The sequence below is a fragment of the Vicugna pacos genome, unplaced genomic scaffold, assembly GCF_048564905.1.
Source record: "Vicugna pacos unplaced genomic scaffold, VicPac4 scaffold_21, whole genome shotgun sequence".
NCBI lineage: Eukaryota > Metazoa > Chordata > Mammalia > Artiodactyla > Camelidae > Vicugna > Vicugna pacos.
In genome coordinates, this window is record NW_027328742.1 from 14085938 (window position 1) to 14093705 (window position 7768).

Below are 7768 nucleotides of genomic sequence, written 5' to 3' on the forward strand. Positions count from 1 at the left end.
TAATAACAACCCCGCTAATTTTTCCCAGAAAAGCTAACAGGACTAAATGGGCCAGCAGAATCTATCATCATTGACTGAATTCATTCTGATGGGAGTCACAATGCAGCCTGAACTGCTGGTCCCCCTTTTTGGGGTCTTCCTCATCATCTACACAGTCAGTGTTGGGCAATCTGGGCATGATTATCTTGACCCAAGTGGACTCTCATCTACACACACCTATGTGTTTTTTTAATCAAACATCTGGTTTTCATTGATCTTGGTAATTCTACTGTCATTTGTCCCAAGATGCTGGTAAGTTTTATTGTGGATCAAAATACCATATCCTATTATGCATGTGTCACACAGTTGGCTTTCTTTCTTATGTTCTTTATCAGTGATTTTTTTATCCTGTCACCCATGGCCTATGACTGCTATTTGGCCATCTGTCACCCTCTGTGCTACAGTGTCATCATGTTCCGGAGACTTCGTCATGTGCTGGTGGACATCCTACTATACTACGTACTGATTCTGATACACATACTTTGAATGCATTCTGCAGAGGGCAGGAAAAAAGTTTTCCCTAAATGTGGTTCACATCTGACAGTGGTGGTTGTGTTCTATGGGTCTCTGCTCTTTATGTACATGGAGCCTAACTCCGCTTATTCCTTCCATACTGATAAAATGGCTTCCATGTTTTACACTTTAGTGATCCCGATGCTTAACCCCTTCATCTACAGCTTAAGGAACAAAGAAGTAAAAAACACCTTTTATAGAATCTTTAAGAATCAATGCAAACTTTGTATCTAATATCCAATATAGAATATTGTTTTAATAAACTATGATAAAGGCAAATGTTACTTGATAATATTTCTAACAATTATAATTGCATTCTTTTTGGCTCCAGAGCAAAGGATAATTAAAATGCAGAGACAAATGCATTGTTTTGCTTATATTCAGCCAAATGAATCTTCATATTTTAGATCTCAATTAAATGTCACTCATTCCCCAACATCCCAACAATCCATGCTGTTGATTCAATGTTTCCTTTAATGATTCCACAGAATTCCCCATCTCTGCCAACAGAAACAATTATTAAACTCTATGTCAGCAAATTGTGTTTGTTTCTGTCAGTTTTTTTTTCTTTACGGCAGGTATCTTTTCAATCATGTTTTCATTGTATTTTCTGCACAAAACATCAGTGTAAACAGTAATCCTCTTAAAGAAAGCAGATAATTGGATCATGATTTTGTTTTAATTCATTCTACTAGTCTCTGCTTTTGGAGACTTTAATCCATTTACACTTAAAGTAACAATATTACAAGGTTTCTTTGAGTTTCTTACTGAACATTAATTTTGGCATGTCTACAGTGAAAGTCTACAAATCTATTAAAAAAATAATCACAGAATTATAAGCTGAATAATTCCAGAGATGAAAAAGCCCAGGAAGAGATTAGAGTTACAAAAAGCCAGAAAGCAGAATCTTTGTTCAGCACCTGGGCATCCAGTATAGAGGATCTCAGAGGTAAAATCTACTTTAGGCTTCTATTCATACAATTTGAAAACAAGTCCTAAACAGAGCCACCAAATCCCTGTTTAAAATGTTTAACATTCTTTTAAGAAGACAGAAAAAATACAATGCTTATTAACATAAAAATTCACAATATTTAGCATTCAATCCCAAATACTAGACATATGTGAAAGCAGGAACATGTGATCTCACCCAGGAGATGATTAAAATAGATTCTTAAATGACAGTGATGATAGAATTATTGGGCAAGGACTTTAAATTTATTATAAATATGTTCAACATACTGAATAAATTAATTAAAACACTAAACTTTTGAGGAGGCAAAAAAAAGTTTAAAAATAACCTAATGGGAATTCAGAAGATGAAAATAGAGTACTAGATATAAACTAATATTTGCTGAATAAGAGTAACAGCAAATTCTACAGTGAAAAATAAACAATAACTTCTCTTAAACACATCACAATAGAGGTTACCTAAAATAAAGCCAGAGAGAAATAAAAATACTGAATAAATACCATGAAAATAGTCTTAGTGATCTGTAGAAAAATAACAAGCTACATATTGTACATTTAAGTGTAGATCCAAGAGGGAAGAAGACATTACATGGTGCAGCAAAACCACTGGAAGAACGTTGGACAGAATTTAAAAAAAAGAAACCCTATAACCCAAGGTATAAGAAGCTAAAATAATTCTAAGCAGGATAAACAGAAAGGAAATTATACCGGATCACATCACATAAAATATCTGAAAACCAATGATAAAGAGAAATCCTTAGAATTCAACCTGTAATTGTCAACCTATAGGTTGACATAAGGATTATATTTCCATCAAAAATATTCTTGGTTAATGGACACTGTATTATCAAATATTGTATAATCTTTTTCTACAAAGTCATTTGTTCATTTGCTCGTGCATTTTGTGTGCATGTGTGTGAGATGCACCTAATATGCATATTAATTGTGTAACTGAGATACTGACAAAATTATACCTATGTTATTCAGTGTTTAGTGATGTATAATTTATTTCATTAGACCCAGGCATGAAATATTTTTTATTTTTCCTAATAGAACATTTAGAGAATAATTAATGCGTATACAAGACACCCACCCTCAGGTAATTATGTACTTTTTTTTTTATCCTTGAACCAGATCAAAACTTTAACAAAATGAGTCTCAAGGGGATAGAAAAACACTTAAAAACATTCTGCAACAGACAATGAGGATTAAAACAGTAGAAAGTAAAAGCAGATTCTTCAGTAAGGTGAGTAGAAACACTGGACTTCAACAATTTCTCGGGACATACAGCTTAAACTCAATCATCACCGTAGACCTTGAAGGGTGTTAAATTCTACAAAACTGTTTCTCCCCTTGCAATGTACTTTCCGGTCATCAGTAGAACTCATGTGCAGGACAGATCTGTTATATCATCTCTGATACTCTGTTCTGTGCATTTAGATCATCTCAGTTTTTAAAATAAACTTAATGCTTCAGTTATCTATCTTAACAAGAATCTTTTTCTATCCTAATTCAATTGGTGTCCCTCCTGTCCCACTTTCCCTTCCTCTGTACTTAGGGTGACCTTAACAAAGCAGAAGAATGTCTCTGTGTTTATGAGGATATATTCTGAAGACAGAATAACTTTTATTAATACCATTTATTACCTGAGTAACATTAGTTATTTCACTTCCTATGCCCCAGTTTCCTTGACACTTAGATGGATTATGCTAATACAGTTGACGTTCAAACAACATGGGTTTGAACTGCACAATCCACTTACATGCAAATTTGTTTTCAGTATGTATGCTACTATGTTTATCAGTGATGGTTTGTTGAATTTGCAGATGCAGAATCCCCTGTGGATGTGGAAGGTGGCCTTTAAGGTTTAAGCATTTGCAGATGTTGGTATCTACAGCAGGTCCTGGAATCAATCCCCTGTGAAAACAGACAGCTGACTTTACAGTTTATTTCCTAGAGTGATTGTGTGGATCATATGATTTAATATATGTGAAGTGCTCAGTTAAATGCCTGGCATTTAATGAGTTCTATATCAGTGCTTGATATTCATTTGTATTCTTCTTTCCAGTGGATCTCTTTACATAAATTTCCATAATCCATCAGCATTAGTAAATAATAAGAGTGGAGAGCCCTCTTTATGCATAAGAGGTATGTGTGATTGGAAGACCCTTCAAGGTGACTCAATAGTCAGAAACAACTGATGTGGCAAATGAGGACAAAGATACTAATAACAAAACACTGAAACTAAAATACTACAACATTGGAGCTTGTGTTGGGAAAACAAGCTGGGCTAGAGTCAGTGAGAAGTACTGAAATCTGTACTCAGTACTCAGAGGATTTTCTGATCACCGTCTAACTTGTCAATCCAAACGTTTAGAAAGTCTTTTTGTGTCTTGCAACTTTAAAGAGATATGATGATTGTTAATAATATAAGGTTTATGGTTTGGGTGTAGATTTTTTCTTTTACAAATTACATGGAAATTTTTAAAACCTGAAATATAATAAGTCACTTGATATAGTTCAAAAGACTTGGGTTAAAAGAAGTAGGCCATAGTAGCCGTCTCAAAAAATATCTTCAAATTGTCTTGCCCCCTTATAACATGCTTTACCAAAGTTTTAATGAATCTGTGTTTCACATTGGTCTCAGCAGATTGGTAGTGATTCTATCAACTAGGAATGCCTGTGGGCACTCAAGTGCCCCTTACTATTTGTAGTGAGCCCCCACAGACATTTCCCCAACCAGAGCTAGTGTGTGGTGGCTGGACCAGCCCTTGTGAATTTTATTACAATTGCAGGATGCACCTAAGCAACAATTTTCAGGGAACTTTTGAAAAACAAGATTTATTGCCCACATTCTGGAGGGTACATGGCATACTCAGGGCCAGGCAGAGAGGCTGAGGAGAGAGGAAGAGAGAGAGAGAATATCATGAGTTCTGGCTTGATTGTGGTCAAGGGCGGGCACCTAGATTCACTTTTTAATGGTGTATTTAAAACACAAGTAGGAATTAAAATGCAGGAAGGAAAAAAGCAGGGTCAATCAAGCAGTCAGTTACCTACAACATCTAGGGTTTTCTAAAAGAGAAGTTAACAGACAGGGCAGGCTGGCTACCTGATTGTGTAGCTGGACATATATTTATTTGAGGTGGATGTCTTTGAAATGGACTGACTCAGCAATCAAAAGCTTAATGTCAGGAACTTACATTACAATAAAAAATGCTAATCATTAGGCTCTTTCACTGCAGTGTGAATGTAGATGTGTACAGTTTTGACCTGATGGGAAGAGGAATCTTTATTTACAATTTGAGACAAAGAAAAATGACTGAATCTCATGCATCATGTATGAAATTCTCTTAGAAGATAGCATCTCAAATATAATCAATATTGATTTTACACACAGGTTACCAGGATGAACCATATGGAGAAACATAACCATACTGCAGTATTCAAAGTGACAGGATTTATTCTCCTGGGGCTCACTGACAGCCCAGGGCTGCAGGTGCCTCTTTTTGGAATCTTCCTAGTCATATGCTTGGTCACAGTGATGGGCAATCTGGGCATGGTTATATTGACCCATTTGGACTCCAAGCTACATACTCCCATGTACTTTTTCCTTAGACATTTGTCAACTACTGATCTTGGTTACTCCACTGGCCCCAAAATAATGGTCAACTTTGTGGTGCACAAAAATACAATTTCCTACTATTCGTGTGCCACCCAGCTAGCCTTCTTTGAGGTTTTCATCATCACTGAACTGTTCATCCTATCAGCAATGGCCTATGATCACTACATCGCCATCTGCAAGCCTCTTCTCTACAGGGTCATCCTGGCAGAGAAAGTGTGTTGGGGGCTGGTACTTACTCCCTATCTCTATGGCACATTTGTGTCACTATTTCTCACCATTAAGTTATTTCAGTTGTCCTTCTGTGACTCTAACATCATCAGTTACTTTTACTGTGACTGCTCTGCTCTGACACACATGAGTTACAATTGATCATTTTGATCTTTTCAGAGTGCAATTCGCTCTCTTCCCTCTTGGTTGTTCTTGTGTCTTACATGTTTATTCTTGTGACCATTCTCAGAATGAACTCAATGGAATGGAAGACACCAAGCCTTATCCACTTCCAGCTCCCATCTGACAGTGGTGGTCGTGTTCTGTGGGTCATTATTGTTTATTTACCTGCAAACCAAATCCAGCCATGCTTTTGCTATTGATAAAATGGCCTCTGTGTTTTACACCCTAGTGATTCCTATGCTGAATCCATTGATCTATAGCCTGAGGAACAAAGAAGTAAAAGATGCTCTGAAGAGAACTTTAACCAATCAATGCAAAATTCCCCATTAATATCTTAATATTCAGTTACAAAAGTAGGTCCGACAATTGTTATTTAATATTCTATCACTCTGATTATAGCATCAAAAAGTGGGAATGTTTTATGAGATTGTTTTTCTCTTTTTCTGAATAAAACATTTTCTCTTTAAACTCCTTGTACTCTTTTCCACTTCAATTGAATAAATATTGTAGCCAGATAATTTTCAAGGTCATAATGGAACTTAAATTCTTTTAGACATAAGGCAGATTATGCCAAATTCTTGCTCAAATTTTGACTTGCAGAGGTGAAGGAAAAAGCCTTAAATAGTCAACATGGACTACCATTAACCAGAAAATTAGTAATGTGTATGTTATAGCAGTCACTGTAAGTTAAATAAAATTAGACCATGAAAAGTGCGTAGGTCAGACAAGAGGCAAGAAAGTAACAAAATCTCTGATTACAACACAACATGAACAAGCTGCTTCAAGAATCTGAGCTGAAGAAGAAACAAAGCGTGAACTTCAGAATGGAATTTTCAATCTGATTGCATTCAAATGTTTTAATGTCAAGGATGGAATGAGCATTTGGGAATTTTTTTTTAATTAAGAACCATGAGAAAAATTTTGGCTAACTCTGGGTCTCCCATAGACCATCACACTATAGCTAACTTTGGTTTATAGCCTCCCAACAAACAAGTTAAAATTCGCAAACACAAGAAAATTAAGTTTTCTGGTCATTTACTAAAATGACATCAATCTTTTGAAAATCTTTAGCAGTGATAACTAAGATTAGAGATGACTGGCACACTCTGGTGTTAATTGCACTTTTGTCACATCTATTTTGTCTTCTTCATGGGTTTGTATATACACAGAGCCAATATTTTGAATGGACTCTGCTAACAACACTTTATTCCGATTGTGTACTTACTCAACAAATAAACGGATTCCATACATCTTAGTGTTCTCTTTGTTGTTTGAGGTGGTCTTTTTAAAGTTTTTAAAATATATACACTACCCCAGTCATTCTTGCTTCAACCTATGTCAGCATTTAAAGAGAAAATTGTGGGGAAGTAAATCAAAATATGAACTAGGGTCTCTTTATCCCAGATCTATGCAATTTGTTAATTTTGTCCCTTTTTTAATATACTGTGGTTTACTTTATTGAGAGTTCATCTTAAGTGTTTTCACCACAAAAGAAATAAAGAATTATCTATGTGAGGTAAAGGATATGTTAATTAGCTAATTATAATAATCACATTACCTTTATATACATATATCAGAATATCATATTGCACACTGGAAATACATACAAATTTTATTTATCAATTATAATCTCTATAAAGCTGGAAAATATTTTAAAATTTAAATAGAAAAGATATAAAACATAAATTAAGCAAAAGAAAAGAAATACAAAATTGCAGTCTCCAAAAATATCAATTTTGTTTACCATGGTAGTTTTCAATCCTGTCCCTAAGCGTATTTACTGTTATAAATAAATTTTATTTTCTAGAGTAATATTTTATATTATACTGCAAATACTTTTTTGGTCACATTTATTTCTTTACCAAATTACAGCATTTCCATTACTTTATACAATATACAAATACAGTTAATTAATATTAATAGCATTCTGCAGTATCATTCATACAGAAAGAACTTTTAAAAAACCCTAATACATTATATTCTCTACAACTTACTTTTCTAACTTGAGAATTCATCATTGGTATTTTTCTTGGCCAATAAAGATTAATTTTTGTTTTTTCATTTTTAACACCAGCATACAACAGTGGAGTCCAGATTAATTACTTTATATTTGACCATTCTTTAACTGATGGACACTTGGTTGTTTGCAAGTTTTTATTTCTTTTGCCACTACTAAAAATGTTGTAATAAATAGCTTTGTGCTTATAACATGATATATGATTGCTTTTTATTTCT

At 34.4% G+C, this 7768-nt stretch overlaps 1 pseudogene; it reads left to right on the forward strand.

Annotated features, from left to right (window-relative positions):
• Positions 1-4927: 4927 nt before the first annotated feature.
• Positions 4928-5883, forward strand: LOC140694514 (olfactory receptor 8K1-like; annotated as a pseudogene).
• Positions 5884-7768: the final 1885 nt, after the last annotated feature.